The 16,561-nt window shown below is 33.0% G+C and overlaps 1 non-coding gene across 1 annotated transcript; it reads left to right on the forward strand.

Annotated features, from left to right (window-relative positions):
• The first annotated feature begins 3,972 nt into the window (after positions 1–3,972).
• LOC130959634 (small nucleolar RNA R71) lies at positions 3,973–4,080 on the forward strand. The gene has a single exon (XR_009078706.1). It is a non-coding gene; the product is annotated as a small nucleolar RNA R71 (small nucleolar RNA).
• The last annotated feature ends 12,481 nt before the right edge of the window (positions 4,081–16,561 follow it).

A 16,561-nucleotide genomic window follows, 5' to 3' on the forward strand; every position in this document is an offset into this window, starting at 1 on the left:
CATTCAGAAGTCAAAGTATTGCCACCACATCAAAATAATTAATCTGTTATAAAATTCAAAATTCATGCAATTCTTCTCTTTTTTAATTAAGAACATTTTTCATTTAAGAAAGGTGATGGATTCATAGGACATTCATAACTTTAAGGCATAGACACTAAGACACTAATGAGCATAAGACACAAACATAAATAAAACATAAAGCATAATTTTAAAAAAAAACAGAAAAATAAAGAACAAGGAGATTAAAGAGCGGGTCCACCTTAGTGATGGCGGCTTGTTCTTCCTCTTGAAGATCTTATGGAGTGCTTGACCTCCTCAATGTCTCTTCCTTGCCTTTGTTGCTCCTCTCTCATGATTCTTTGATCTTCTCTAATTTCATGGAGGAGGATGGAATGTTCTTGGTGCTCCACCCTTAGTTGTCCCATGTTGGAACTCAATTCTCCTAGGGAGGTGTTGATTTGCTCCCAATAGTTTTATGGAGAAAAGTGCATCCCTTGAGGCATCTCAGGGATTTCATGATGAGGAATTTTCTCATGTCCATGAGTGGGATCTCTTGTTTGCTCCATCCTCTTCTTAGTGATGGGCTTGTCCTCATCAATGAGGATGTCTCCCTCTATGTTAATTCCAACTGAATTATAAAGGTGACAAATGAGATGAGGGAAGGCTAACCTTACTAAGGTAGAGGACTTGTCTGCCACCTTATAAAGTTCTTGGGATATAACCTCATGAACTTCTACTTCCTCTCCAATCATGATGCTACGAATCATGATAGCCCGGTCTATAGTAACTTCAGACCGGTTGCTAGTGGGAATGATTGAGCGTTGGATAAACTCCAACCATCCCCTAGCCACGGGCTTAAGGTCATGCCTTCTCAGTTGAACCGGCTTCCCTCTTGAATCTCTCTTCCATTGAGCGCCCTCTTTATAAATGTCTATGAGGACTTGGTCCAAACTTTGATCAAAGTTGACCCTTCTAGTGTAAGGGTGTTCATCTCCTTGCATCATGGGCAAGTTGAATGCCAACCTTACATTTTTCGGACTAAAATCTAAGCATTTCCCCCGAACCATTGTAAGCCAATTCTTTGGGTTCGGGTTCACACTTTGATCATGGTTCTTGGTGATCCATGCATTGGCATAGAACTCTTGAACCATTAGAATTCCGACTTGTTGAATGGGGTTGGTAAGAACATCCCAACCTCTTATTTGGATCTCATGTCAGATTTTCGGATATTCACTCTTTTTGAGTTTGAAAGGGACCTCGGGGATCACCTTCTTCATGGCCACAACTTCATAGAAGTGGTCTTGATGCACCCTTGAGATGAATCTCTCCATCTCCTATGACTCGGAGGTGGAAGCTTTTGCCTTCCCTTTCCTCATTCTAGCGGTTTCTCCGGCTTTAGATGCCATAAATGGTTATGGAAAAACAAAAAGCAATGCTTTTACCATACCAAACTTTGAAGGTTTGCTCGTCCTCGAGCAAAAGAAGAAAGAAGAGAGTAGAAGAAGAAGAAATAGAGGAGATGGAGGTGGCTTTGTTTTTCGGCCGAGGGGGAGAAGTAGTGTGTAGGTGGTGTGAAAATGAAGGAGTGAAGATGAGTTTATATAGGGGTGGAGAGAGGGGTAAGGTTCGGCTATTATGGGTGGATTTGGGAGGGAAAGTGGTTTGAATTTGAATGGTGAGGTAGGTGGGGTTTTATGAAGGATGGATGTGAGTGGTGAAGAGAATGGTGGGATTTGATAGGTGTGGGGTTTTTGGGGAAGAGTTGTTGAGGTGATTGGTGAATGGGTGAAGAAGAGAGAGAGAGTGGTGGGGTAGGTGGGGATCCTGTGGGGTCCACAGATCCTGAGGTGTCAAGGATAATTCATCCCTGCACCAAGTGGCGAGCAAAAATGCTCCTTCTGCGAATCCTGGCGTTAAACGCCGGGCTGGTGCCCATTTTTGGCGTTTAACGCCAGCTTGGTGCCCATTCCTGGCGTTAAACGCCAGTCTGGTGCCCCTTTCTGGTGTTAAACGCCCAGAATGGTGCCAGACTGGGCGTTAAACGCCCATTTTGCTATCTTCACTGGCGTTTAAACGCCAGCAAATTTTCCTCCAGGGTGTGCTGTTTTTCTTTCTGTTTTTCATGCTGTTTTTGCTTTTTCAATTGATTTTGTGACTTCCCATGATCATCAACCTATAGAAAACATAAAATAACAAAGGAAAATAGATAAATATAACATTGGGTTACCTCCCAACAAGTGCTTTTTTAATGTCAGTAGCTTGACAGTGGGCTCTCATGGAGCCTCACAGATACTCAGAGCAATGTTGGAACCTCCCAACACCAAACTTAGAGTTTGAATGTGGGGGTTCAACACCAAACTTAGAAGTTGGTTGTGGCCTCCCAACACCAAACTTAGAGTTTGACTGTGGGGGCTCTGTTTAACTCTATTTTGAGGGAAGCTTTTCATGCTTCCTCTCCATGGTTACAGAGGGGTATCCTTGAGCCTTAAACACAAAGGATTCTTCATTCACTTGAATGATCAATTCTCCTCTGTCAACATCAATCACAGCCTTTGCTGTGGCTAGGAAGGGTCTGCCAAGGATGATGGATTCATCCATGCACATCCCAGTCTCTAGGACTATGAAATCAGCAGGGATGTAATGGTCTTCAACCTTTACCAGAACATCCTCTACAAGTCCATAAGCTTGTTTTCTTGAATTGTCTGCCATCTCTAGTGAGATTCTTGCAGCTTGCATCTCAAAGATCCCTAGCTTCTCCATTACAGAGAGAGACATGAGGTTTATGCTTGACCCTAGGTCACACAGAGCCTTCTCAAAGGTCATGGTGCCTATGGTACAAGGTATTGAGAACTTCCCAGGGTCTTGTCTCTTTTGAGGTAATCTCTGCCTAGTCAAGTCATCCAGTTCTTTGGTGAGCAAAGGGGGTTCATCCTCCCAAGTCTCATTACCAAATAACTTGTCATTTAGCTTCATGATTGCTCCAAGGTACTTAGCAACTTACTCTTCAGTGACATCTTTGTCCTCTTCAGAGGAAGAATACTCATCAGAGCTCATGAATGGCAGAAGTAAATCCAATGGAATCTCTATGGTCTCAGTGTGAGTCTCAGATTCCAATGGTTCCTCATTAGGGAACTCATTGGAGGCCAGTGGACGTCCATTGAGGTCTTCCTCATTGGCGCTCACTGCCTCTTTCTCCTCTCCAAATTCGGCCATGTTGATGGCCTTGCACTCTCCTTTTGGACTCTCTTCTGTATTGCTTGGAAGAGTACTAGGAGGGAGTTCAGTAACTTTCTTACTCAGCTGACCCACTTGTGCCTCCAAGTTTCTAATGGAGGACCTTGTTTCAGTCATGAAACTTTGAGTGGTTTTGATTAGATCGTAGACCGTGGTTGCTAAGTCAGAGTGGCTCTGCTTAGAATTCTCTGTCTATTGCTGAGAAGATGATGGAAAAGGCTTGCCATTGCCAAACCTGTTTCTTCCACCATTATTGTTGTTGAAACCTTTTTGAGGTCTCTATTGATCTTTCCATGAGAGATTTGGATGATTTCTCCATGAAGGATTATAGGTGTTTCCATAGGGTTCTCCCATGTAATTCACCTCTTCCATTGATGGGTTCTTAGGACCATAAGCTTCTTCTTCAGATGAAGCGTCCTTAGTACTGCCTGGTGCAGCTTGCATTCCAGACAGACTTTGAGAAATCATATTGACTTGCTGAGTCAATATTTTGTTCTGAGCTAATATGGCATTCAGAGTATCAATCTCAAGAACTCTTTTCTTCTGATTCGTCCCATTATTCACAGAATTCTTTTCAGAAGTGTACATGAATTGGTTATTTGCAACCATTTCAATGAGTTCTTGAGCTTCTGCAGGCGTCTTCTTCAGATGAAGAGATCCTCCGGCAGAGCTGTCCAATGACATCTTGGACAGTTCAGCCAGACCATCATAGAAGATACCTATGATGCTCCATTCAGAAAGCATGTCAGAAGGACACTTTCTGATTAATTGTTTGTATCTCTCCCAAGCTTCATAGAGGGATTCACCTTCTTTCTGTCTGAAGGTTTGGACTTCCACTCTAAGCTTACTCAATTTTTAAGGTGGAAAGAACTTTGCCAAGAAGGCATTGACTAGCTTTTCCCAAGAGTTCAGGCTTTCTTTAGGTTGTGAGTCCAACCATATCCTAGCTCTGTCTCTTATAGCAAAAGAGAATAGCATAAGTCTATAGACCTCAAGGTCAACCCCATTAGTCTTGACAGTGTTACAGATTTGCAAGAATTTAGCTAAAAACTGATGAGGATCTTCCAATGGAAGTCCATGGAACTTGCAATTCTGTTGCATTAGAGAAACTAATTGAGGCTTAAGCTCAAAGTTGTTTGCTCCAATGGCAGGGATAGAGATGCTTCTCCCATAGAAGTCGGGAGTAGGTGCAGTAAAGTCACCCAGCACCTTCCTTGCATTGTTGGCATTGTTGTTGTTTTCGGCTGCCATGGGTTCTTCTTGTTTGAAGATTTCTGTTAGGTCCTCTACAGAGAGTTGTGCCTTAGCTTCTCTTAGCTTTCGCTTCAAGGTCCTTTCAGGTTCAGGGTTAGCCTCAACAAGAATGCTTTTGTCTTTGCTCCTGCTCATATGAAAGAGAAGAGAACAAGAAAGTATGGAATCCTCTATGTCACAAGATAGAGATTCCTTGAGGTGTCAGAGGAAAAAAAGAATAGAAGGAGGAGGTAGAAGAATTCGAACTTATCAAGAGGGACGGTGTTCGAATTGTGCATTGAGGAGGAGTGTTAGTCCTTTAAATAGAAGGATGTGGGAAGAGGGGAAGAATTTTCGAAAATAAATTAAAAGATTTTGAAGAAATTTTGAAAAATTGATTGATGATTTTCGAAAACTAAGACTGGGAAAGAAATTAAGTGATTTTTTGAAAAAGATTTTGAAATTAGAAATCAAAAAGATATGATTGAAAAGTTATGGTTTTAAAAAAAAGATATGATTGAAAAGATATGATTGAAAAACAATTTAAAAAGATTTGATTTTTAAAACTAATGACTTGGCTAACAAGAAATTTAAAAGATATGATTCAGACATTAAATCTTTCTCAACAGAAAAGGCAATATACTTGAAATGTTGAATCAAATCATTAATTGTTAGCAAGTATTTTTGAAAAGTGGAAAGAAATTGATTTTGAAAATATATGATTGAAAAGATATGATTTGAAAAAGATTTGATTTAGAAAAATTATGGAAACTTAAAAAAATCTGAATCAAAAACAAAATCTTCCCTCTTGTGCCATCCTGGCGTTAAACGCCCAAAACTCTACCTTTTTGGGCGTTAAACGCCCAGCCAGGCACCCTGGCTGGCGTTTAAACGCCAGTTTTCCTTCCTCACTGGGCGTTTTGAATGCCCATCTTTTTCTGTGTAATTCCTCTGCTGAATGTTCTGAATCTTCAATTCTCTGTATTATTGACTTGAAAAGACACAAATTAAAAATTTTTTTAGATTTTTAATAATGAGGAATAATCAAAATGAAACTAAGATCAAATAAACAATGCATGCAAGACACCAAACTTAGAAGTTTGTATACTATTGACACTAACAAATTGAGAATGCATATGAGAAACAACAAAACACTCAAGACAAGAGAATTTAAAGATCAGAGCAAGAAAATCATCAAGAATAACTTGAGGATCAATGAAGACACATGATTGAATTCGAAAAAATGCAAGAAGAATAGAAACATGCAATTGACACCAAACTTAAAATTAGACACTAGACTCAAACAAGAAACATAAAAAATATTTTTGATTTTAAGATTTTATAATTTTTTTTTGGATTTTTCGAAAATTGAGTGGAAAAGAAAATAAGGATATCAAAATTCTTAATGAGAATTCCAGGAATCATGCAATGTTAGTCTAAAGCTTTAGTCTAAAGAAATTAAACATGGCTAGCCAAGCTTCAGCAGGACATTGCATTCAAGAGCTAAATTGATGAGAATCAATCAGCTTTGGTGATGATGAAAATATCACCTTGAAACTCTAGAATTCATTCTTAAAAATTCTGAAAAATACCTAATCTAAGAAACAAGATGAACCGTCAGTTGTCCAAACTCAAACAATCCCCGGTAGCGGCGCCAAAAACTTGGTTCCCGGAATTGTGATCATCAATGGCGCCATTAATATGATACGCTCAATTGCAATCTCAACTCTTTATCACAACTTCGCACAACTAACCAGCAAGTGCACTGGGTCGTCCAAGTAATAAACCTTACGCGAGTAAGGATCGATCCCACGGAGATTGTTGGTATGAAGCAAGCTATGGTCATCTTGTAAATCTCAGTCAGGCGGATTCAAATGGTTATGGAGGATTGATAATTAAAAGATGAATAAAACATAAAATAAAGATAGAGATACTTATGTATTCATTGGTGAGAATTTCAGATAAGCGTATGGAGATGCTTTGTCCCTTCCGTCTCTCTGCTTTCCTACTGTCTTCATCCAATCCTTCTTACTCCTTTCCATGGCAAGCTGTATGTTGGGCATCACCATTGTCAATGGCTACAGTCCCGTCCTCTCAGTGAAAATGTTCAACGCGCTCTGTCACAGCACGACTATTCAGTTGTCGGTTCTCGATCATGTCGGAATAGAATCCAGTGATTCTTTTGCGTCTGTCACTAATGCCCCACAATCGCGAGTTTGAAGCTCGTCACAGTCATTCAACCCTTGAATCCTACTCAGAATACCACATACAAGGTTTAGACCTTCCGGATTCTCTTGAATGCCGCCATCAATTCTAGCTTATACCATGAAGATTCTGATTAAGGAATCCAAGAGATAAACATTCAAGCCTTGTTTGCTTGTAGAACGGAAGTGGTTGTCAGGCACGCGTTCATAAGTGAGAATGATGATGAGTGTCACATAATCATCACATTCATCATGTTCTTGGGTGCAAATGAATATCTTAGAACAAGAATAAGCTGAATTGAATAGAAGAATAACAGTAATTGCATTAATACTCGAGGTACAGCAGAGCTCCACACCTTAATCTATGGTGTGTAGAAACTCCATCGTTGAAAATACATAAGAACAAGGTCTAGGCATGGCTGAATGGCCAGCCTCCCAAAGAGGGTTCAATCATAAAAACATGATCAAAAGACTTTTAATAAAATAGCAAAAGGTCCTATTTGTAGAGAACTAGTAAAAATCCACTTTTAATAAAAATCCACTTCCGGGCCCACTTGGTGTGTGCTTGGGCTGCGCATTGAAGCTTTCATGTGTAGAGACTTTTCTTGGAGTTAAACGCCAGCTTTTGTGCCAGTTTGGGCGTTTAACTCCCATTCTTGTGCCAGTTCCGGTGTTAAACGCCAGAATTCTTGAGCTGACTTAGAACGCCTGTTTAGGCCATCAAATCTCGGACAAAGTATAGACTATTATATATTGCTGAAAAACCTAGGATGTCTACTTTCCAACGCAATTGAGAGCGCGCCAATTGGGCTTTTGTAGCTTCAGAAAATCCACTTCGAGTGCAGGAAGGTCAGAATCCAACAGCATCTACAGTCCTTTTCAGCCTCTGAATCAGATTTTTGCTCAAGTCCCTCAATTTCAGCCAGAAAATACCTGAAATCACAGAAAAACACACAAACTCATAGTAAAGTCCAGAAAAGTAAATTTTAACTAAAAAATAATAAAAATATAATAAAAACTAACTAAAACATACTAAAAACATACTAAAAACAATGCCAAAAAGCGTATAAATTATCCGCTCATCAGTGGTATAAGCTAGAATCAATTGGCAGCATTTCTGAGATCTAAAAAGTCTGAACATTGTTTGTAGTATTCCGAGTAGGATCCGGGAAGGGATGACTGTGACGAGCTTCAAACTCATGAATGCTGGGAGTGGTGACAGACGCAAAAGGATCAATGGATCCTATTCTAACATTAGTGAGAACCAACAGATGATTAGCCATGTACATGGACCCTTTTTACTGAGAGGACGGCTGGTAGCCATTGACAATGGTGATCCACCAATATACAGCTTGCCATGAAAGGAGACATGCGTGCGTGAAGAAGAAGACAATAGGAAAGCAGAAATTCAAAGGACAGAACATCTCCAAAACTCCAACCCATTCTCCATTACTGTGTAACAAGTATTCATTTCATATTCTTTCACTTTTTACAATTAAAACTAAGAACCACTATTGATATCCTGACTAAGAATAATAAGATAATCATAGCTTGCTTCAAGCCGACAATCTCCGTGGGATCGACCCTTACTCACGTAAGGTATTACTTGGACGACCCAGTGCACTTGCTGGTTATTTGTGCAGAATTGCAAAGTGTGATTGTAATTTTCATGCACCAAGTTTTTGGCGCCGTTATCGGGGATTGTTCGAGTTTGAACAACTGACGGTTTATCTTGTTACTTAGATTAGAAAAAAATTTGTCTTTTTGGTTTAGAGTCACTAGGATTGCATCTTTTATTATTCCTTTTAAAAATCTTTCAAAAATATTATTTTTCTTCATGAGTTTTTAAATTTTCTTTGAGTCTTTTGTTTAAGTTTAGTTTTATATCTTAAGTTTGGTGTCAATTGCATGTTTTTATTTTCCTTTAAATTTTCGAGTTTGTGTTCATTGTTCTTGCTTGATCTTCAAGTTGTTCTTGCTATTTTTCTTGTTTGATCTTTAGTTTGTCTTGTTTTGTGTCTTTTCTTATTTTTCTTGTGCATTTTCAAATTATCAATTTTCAAAAAAATTATATATATTAAAAATACCTTTTTAAAACACGTTAAATTTATAGCTCAGTTGGCTAGAGCATTGCTTGTGTTCTTGGTAATTGGGTATCTTCCTTTTAAAACTTTTTCAAAAATAATTTTTCTTTGATTAAATCTTGTGCCAAATTTTCAGTTTGGTATTCTCTTGTTATTTTTCTTTAATTTTTGAAAATTTATTTTTAGTTTTCTAAAAGTTTTAAGTTTGGTGTTCTTTTTTGTGTTCTTGAGTCTTTGAATTTTGTTCTTGTTATTCTTGTGAGTCTTCAAGGTGTTCTTGAGTTTTCTTTGTGTTTTGATCTTAAAATTTTTAAGTTTGGTGTTCCTTGGTGTTTTTCCTCTAAAATTTTTGAAAAACAAGGAGCATTAGATCTAAAAATTTTAAGTCTTGTGTCTTTTGTGTGTTTTTCTCTTTCCTCATAAAATTAAAAAAATTAAAAAAATATCTTTTCCTTTAATTTCTCATCATTTTGAATTCCTTGGATTGACTTGGTCAAAATTTTTCAAATCATATCCTTTTAAGATTTTTAAAATGATATCTTTTTCAAAAACATCCTAACCACTTTCTCTCTCTTCACTTTCTCATCTTCCTCCTCAATGATTTGGTGATGTCTAGGAGGATTTGAATTTTTAAAATCCTCTCCTCCTTTCTCTTCATAGAGAATATAGCAACATCTATCACCTTTCACAGCGTCTCTCCTACCCTTTTTCCCAATCCTTTGGTTTTACATTGATCCGGTAAACCCCACAGTTGTATCCATATAGGAACATGAGAGAATTCTGCATCATTGATAATTGAATCTTCCCTCCATCTTTTTAGATTTAGAATATAATTCTTGAACAACCAAGGAGCTCCTTTCTCCACCCTGAGCAATTCGATTTCATCCTTAAAGAAAAATTGGAATTTGTTACCTCCGTGATCTAGAACCCGAAAATCTTCTGGTTGTCTCCATATTGTGTTTAGAGCAGCCTCCAATGTACTTGCACTGAATGATCTGTCCGCCAGTAATCTTCCAATTAAACTTTTGGTACATAAATTCAATCCTTCTTTGATGTCCTCATCTACAAAAACTATGATCTGTTGCTCCTCTAATTTAGTCTGTCCTTTACTTGTTCTCTATGAGGCAGCAGGAGCTGCCATTGTATTATCGTTGACACTCTAGAGATTTTGACTAGCAAAATAAGTATTTTCTGCAAACCCTAGCAGAACTTGAAAATTATTAACAATTCAATTCAATTAGGTATCTTTTAAAAATTATACAATATTCAGTCTTCTATTATAAAATTAAAAAAAAAAGTAAAATAAATATATTTAAATAGATTTAGTGCCTTTTTAAATTGAATACATATCTAAAATATAAACTAAATAAAACTAAAATTTAAAATTTTTGTTTCAGTTTTATTATTTTTAATTATTAACAGATTATCATTTAAATACACTTTCAAAAATATAAATTCAATGAAATTGAAGATTTTAATTCGCCCGTGAGATTATTCATCTGCGCCGCCGTCCTCCTCGGCGCCACCGTGTTATCCCCAACGCTGTTCGTCCTCTTCCCCATTTCTCTGCAACGTCGTCATCTGCCTCGCTCGTCCTTGGCATCGCCTTCCACCTCCTCACCGCTCAGTCCGCAGCCTCGTTTCGTCCTACTTCTCTTCAAGTTAGTCCTCATCAGCGTCGCTAATCTGTGGACCTCAAGTATTTTGGATGTGTTTAAGAGAAAGTGATTCATAATTAACCGTATGTATCTGTTTAGTTATTCAATCACATTAATTTTGCATGTCATGTACAACATCCTAATTTGTATTGGAGAATGGTTTAGGTAGAAGAACAACTTAAAGAATTACAATTGTCAAATTGTCAACACTGTTGTATCTGTAATTACGACCACTGCAAGGGTTTAAATTTTTTATTTATAATTTTGAATGTGTTTTAGAAATATTTTGTGTATCATTTCATAATTTTAGATGTGTTACAATTATTTTTTAATGTTTAAATTTAAATTTTAGATTTATGATGTATAAGTTAATAATTTTAAATGTGTTATAATTGAAAAAGAAATTACGGCCACTTTAAGAAAGAAGCGGAGAACGAGATAGAAGAATAGAAGAAAGAAGAAAATCGTGTTATAGAGAGAAAGAACGTAAGAGAAGGAAACAAATCAAACAATAACTAACTATGAAGTGGGTAGGAAATTAAATAAATTTTATTTTTTGAAATTTAAATTAATCTTAATTATAAATGTGTATTTAAAAAATAAGAACATGTTTTAATTAAAAAATAATTAAATAATATTAAAAATTGACTAAAAATTAAATTTTATTGTACAAGTAATATTTTTTAATTATTACTATGTCTCTTTTAATTAATTTAATTTTTTTAAAAAATAATATTATGATATAATATCAAAATATAACCGAAAGGTCTACATTTCGACCATTATTGAACCAAAAGAAAATTAGTATAAGACAAAGGCAAAAAAAATTATGCAAAAAACTTAAAAAGTTAAAACTTAAAAGAAAATGACATCGGTGATATATGTTCTAATTACTAATTAAGAACATTTTAAATATATTTATTATTTGTTAAAATAAAAAAAATTTCTATTTGCAACAACTTATGGAGTAATTATGGTAGAATGACTAATGTAAACTTGAGAAAACTATTATGTAAAAAAAAGGGAAAAAGAAAAGGTAAAAAGATGTTATTGTGGTGTAGCGTCTACTTTGCGAACTTTACGGAATTTGAGGTCTACCGAATTTCAAAGTGAAGTGATTTCCAAGGTTCAACAAATCAAGAATTCTACTAAGTACTAACTATTTAATGCTTATAGCTTGGCATTTGTTTCTCTTAATCGGTAAGTTGGCAAAGGATTGGATGGTCCAAAACGTTTAGACTATTTAATGGTTTCATAACAAAATATATTTTTTAAGTTTTTTAATAATTATTAAATAGTCCGTTTCTAATTTTAATTACAAGTTAATTTTATATATTTTATTTAATCATAAAAAATTATTTTTTATTTTATAAATTATAATTTTATCAATCAAGAATTCTTTGAGAGTTGAACTGGAGTAACAGATGAGAAGTCTGAGCAAAAGAAATAGCTGATAGGATTCTGTGTAGTTATTTAGAACATTTGGTTGGAGCAGAATAACAGAGTTTTCTAGAAAGTAGAGACAAGTGCTGAAGGAGTTAAAATTCTGTCCTTCTTGAGCTATTAGGAATGGTGTGTAGTGGATCCGTTTGGTTGTTAATGGCAATGCCAGAGATGACAACGGATTACAACTTTTCTTTATGTTTATGGTTATTTGTTGTTCTTAGTTTCTTTTGCTCCACTTTACTGTGTTGAGCTACCTATGTTCAAAAAAAAAAAAAAATCAATCATCTATTATGTTTATTAATAATAAAAAACAAAAACAATAACGAATTAGATTTTCCATTGATCGTAATAACTTTTTGACAATCCCAATCGATTAAAAGTTTATCTTTGATCCATTACATCCGTCGAGGATTTTGAAATCGTGTTTCTTAGAAAATCAATCGATTGGGTTAACAAAACAATCGATTAAATTTCAAAGCAGTATGGTTCTAACAAAAATCAATTGATTGGTTATATTACACAATCGATTGGTTATATTACCCAATCGATTGAACCATGACTAGAATGTGAGTTTTTTATAATTCAATCAATTGTTTATATTAGCCAATCGATTGAAGGCCGGCCGCTATTAAAATGATATATGAAGGTTTAATCAATTGGTATGATAATACAATCGATTGAATTTTGTACGTGACTAATAGTATATTCCAATTCAATCGATTGGTATGATCATTCAATCGATTGAAATGTGACGTAAATAAGTTTTTTTCTGCATTCAATCGATTGGTAGAATAATCCAATCGATTGAATTTTGAATTGTGCATATCTTTTTTATAAATTTTGAATCAGGTGACTAATGGTCTATAAATCGATTGAGTTTGGTGTAGTCAATTAAAAACAGCATGCAATAGGTTGAAGTTGTCTTTGGGGACAGTGATAGTTAGAACCCCATTGTCGATGAAAGCTTTGAGCTGATCCATTCTAGCATTAGCAGGAAGAGTGAAACTCCTGGAGAATCTTCCAGTGGCGCACTCGACGCGGTGCATGGCATCACCGTTGTTTTCTTCCCTTTTACGCTCCTCTCGGCACTTATCTGAAGTACACCGCCTTCTGCAATTTCAACCTTCACCTCTTCTTTGTTCAGACCCGTCATATCAGCCATGAACACGTGCACTTCTGCCATCTCCTTTCAATCCACGTCTTTGTCTTTGCTCACGCACAAGGGGTCCTCCCATGACAGTTGTGGCAGTGCAAGGGAAGAGTTTTCCTCCAAGGAGTTCGTCGTTGGAATAATCAACATTTCTTAATCTACGATTTTTTCTTGTAATTAATTTGTTCAAGATTAATCAACACGAATAAATAACTTGTTTCCTTTTACGAAGCAATCGATTGTATTATCATATCAATTGATTAAACCTTCATATATCATTTTAATAGCGGCATTCAATCTATTGGTATGATCATTCAATCGATTGAAATGTGACGTAAATAATTTTTTTTCTGCATTCAATCGATTGATAGGATAATCCAATCGATTGAATTTTGAATCGCGCATATCGTTTTTATAAATTTTGAATCGTGTCGTGACAAATGGTTTATAAATCGATTGAGTTATGAAAAACCTGAAATTCAATCGATTATTTTTATTTTTTATTATTAATAAACATAATAGATGTATGATAAAATAATAATTTATAAAATAAAAAATAATTTTTATAATTAAATAAAATATATGGTGTTAATTTGTAATTAAAATTAGAAACGAACTATTGAACAGTTATTGAAAAACTTAAAAAACATGTTTTATCATGGGACTATTTAATGGTCCAAACATTTTGGGACCATCGAATCCCGTGCCAGATAAATTGTATATTATTTGAATTGACTATTGAGTTAAAAACTGTCGCGAAGGTATTAGTTAGTAGTTACGAAAAGTATTTGACACACGATAAAAAATTAATCAAAATCAGTTTAAAATGATTTTATTTTATATTTTTTAATAATAATTAGAATCATTGGATAATATGAAATGTAATAGTTGATATAATAGATGTATAATTTTAAATATGGTAATTTAAATAAAATTATTTTAAATTGAATTTATTTATTTTGTGCTCGTAAAATTTATCAATTAAAATTTTTTTTATTAAAATATAAAAAATGTAAGGTTTTAATATATTTATTTTGTATTCATTAAATAAAAATATTAAAATTTTTTATTAATTATAAACTTATCATATATCCTAAAGTACATATTAACTAAACTCTTTTAATTTTTTTTCACCCGTATACTCTCAATTTATTCTCCATACTTAAATAATTAAAACTTTAAATATATATATTGGTGTTTAAAAATATCACAAAATAAAAATTTCAAACTTTTATTTAAAAATTAAGAAGATAATTAAAAAGATAAGGTTTACGCAGTTTATATGAGATATATTTTTAAAGGTGAATGTTATCCAACCCCTCTAAAATAACATGTAAGTTACCCTTTATTATGTGTCACATTGTAATTGGTCCTTATCTTAACTATAGTTGGGTTATTTTATAATTTATTATTCTTAAAATATCAAAGCTCCACTCCCGTTAATTGAAGCACATTCCACTCCTCCATTTTTTGTTCTATCACTTCATCACCTAGATTCGGTCCTTCCAAGCACCGTTGCGTTCGTGACAAGAAGCACCAACATCATCGCCATCTACTGCCTTCCCACACAACCTCTATTTCTTTAGTGCATCATCCCTTAGTCACGTCGTTGAATTCCGTCGCCCATAACTTGTCCTTCCCAGTATAGCCAGCGCTTCTTTTTGCCATGTATCACTGCTTATCCATATAATTAATGGTTAATTTTAGTTATTAAATTTTTTATTAAGAAAATATATATTTATTTAATTACGTGACAGAACATATATTTATATGTAAAATGTAATATAATAAAATAAATATATTTAAAGTATTTAAAAGTATAATTAAAATTATGAATATATAAATATAATAATAAAATTTGTACTCCAAACAAATAAACATATTTTTTTTATCATACATATATTATTTAAAAAATAAATATATTATTAAAATTAATAACAGAAATTTAAAATAATAAAATTTAACTTTCTTACCGTATTTTTTATAGTATTTTTTTTAATTTTAATTTATTAATACTTTATTATTTAATTAAAAATTAAACAAATTATTTTTATAAAAAATTATTTTTTGTATTATATTAGAGAAGAGACTAATATAGCAGTTTAAAAAATAAATTGTATAAATATTTAAGAGATAAATATGAAATACATACCTAAAATAAATAAAACAGACAAAATAGGAGTACTATTGAGAAATAGAGAATTATTTTTGTCTGTTTTATTTATTTTAGGCATGTATTTCATATTTATCTCTTAAATATCTATCTATATGTAATTTACTTTTGTATTTAAAAATTTTAATATTATCTATTTTTTATTTAAAAATCATTTTTACGTTATTTTTTAGACTGTTATATTGATCTCTTCCTTAAAATAATACAAAAAATAATTTATCATGAAGATAATTTATTTAATCATTAATTAAATAATAAAGTACGAATAAATTAAAAATTAAAAGAATAAAAATGCTATAAAAAATACTTGTAAGAAAGTTAGATTTTATCATTTTAAACTTGTGTTATTAATTTTAACAATTTATTATTTTTTAAAATAATTTATGTACAATAAAAAATATATTTTTTCTAATTTTAATTATACTTTTAAGTACTCTAAATAGAGTTATTATATTATATTTTACATATGAATATATGTTCTATCATGTAATTAAATAAATATTTATTTTAATAAAAAAATTTAATAACCAAACTAAACATTATTTAGGTATGTATTTCATATTTATCTCTTAAATATTTATACAATTTATTTTTTAAACTGTTAAATTGGTCTCTTCTCTAATATAATATAAAAAATAATTTTTCATAAAAATAATTTGTTTAATTATTAATTAAATAATAAAGTACTAATAAATTAAAAATTAAAAAATAAAAATACTATAAAAAAATACGGTAAAAAAGTTAAATTTTATCATTTTAAATTTTTGTTATTAATTTTAATAATATATTTATTTTTAAATAATATATGTATGATAAAAAAATATGTTTATTTTTTTTGAGTACAAATTTTATTATTATATTTGTATGTTTATGATTTTAATTATACTTTTAAATACTTTGAATAGATTTATTTTATTATATTTTACATATAAATATATGTTCCATCACGTAATTAAATAAAGATATATTTTTTTAATAAAAAAATTTAATAACCAAATTAACCATTAATTATGTGGGTAAGCAGTGATTCACGCCAAAAAGAGGCACTGGCTATACTATACTGGGAAGAGAGGTTGTGTGGGAGGGCATGACGATGAAGTTAGCGCTTCTTGTTACGAACGTAACGGTACTTGGAAGGACCAAATCTAGGTGATGAAGTAATAAACAAAGAATGAAGGAGTGGAATGTGCTTCAATTAACGGGAGTGGAGCTTTAATATTTTAAGAATAATAAATTATAAAATAACCCAACTATAATTAAGATAAGGACCAATTACAATGTGACACATAATGAAAGATAACTTACATGTTATTTGAGAGGGGTTGGGTAGCATTCACCATTTTTAAAATATATAAAATTTTATATATGTTCAAAAGGTT

This window comes from Arachis stenosperma, chromosome 10 (genome assembly GCF_014773155.1).
Source record: "Arachis stenosperma cultivar V10309 chromosome 10, arast.V10309.gnm1.PFL2, whole genome shotgun sequence".
Lineage (NCBI taxonomy): Eukaryota > Viridiplantae > Streptophyta > Magnoliopsida > Fabales > Fabaceae > Arachis > Arachis stenosperma.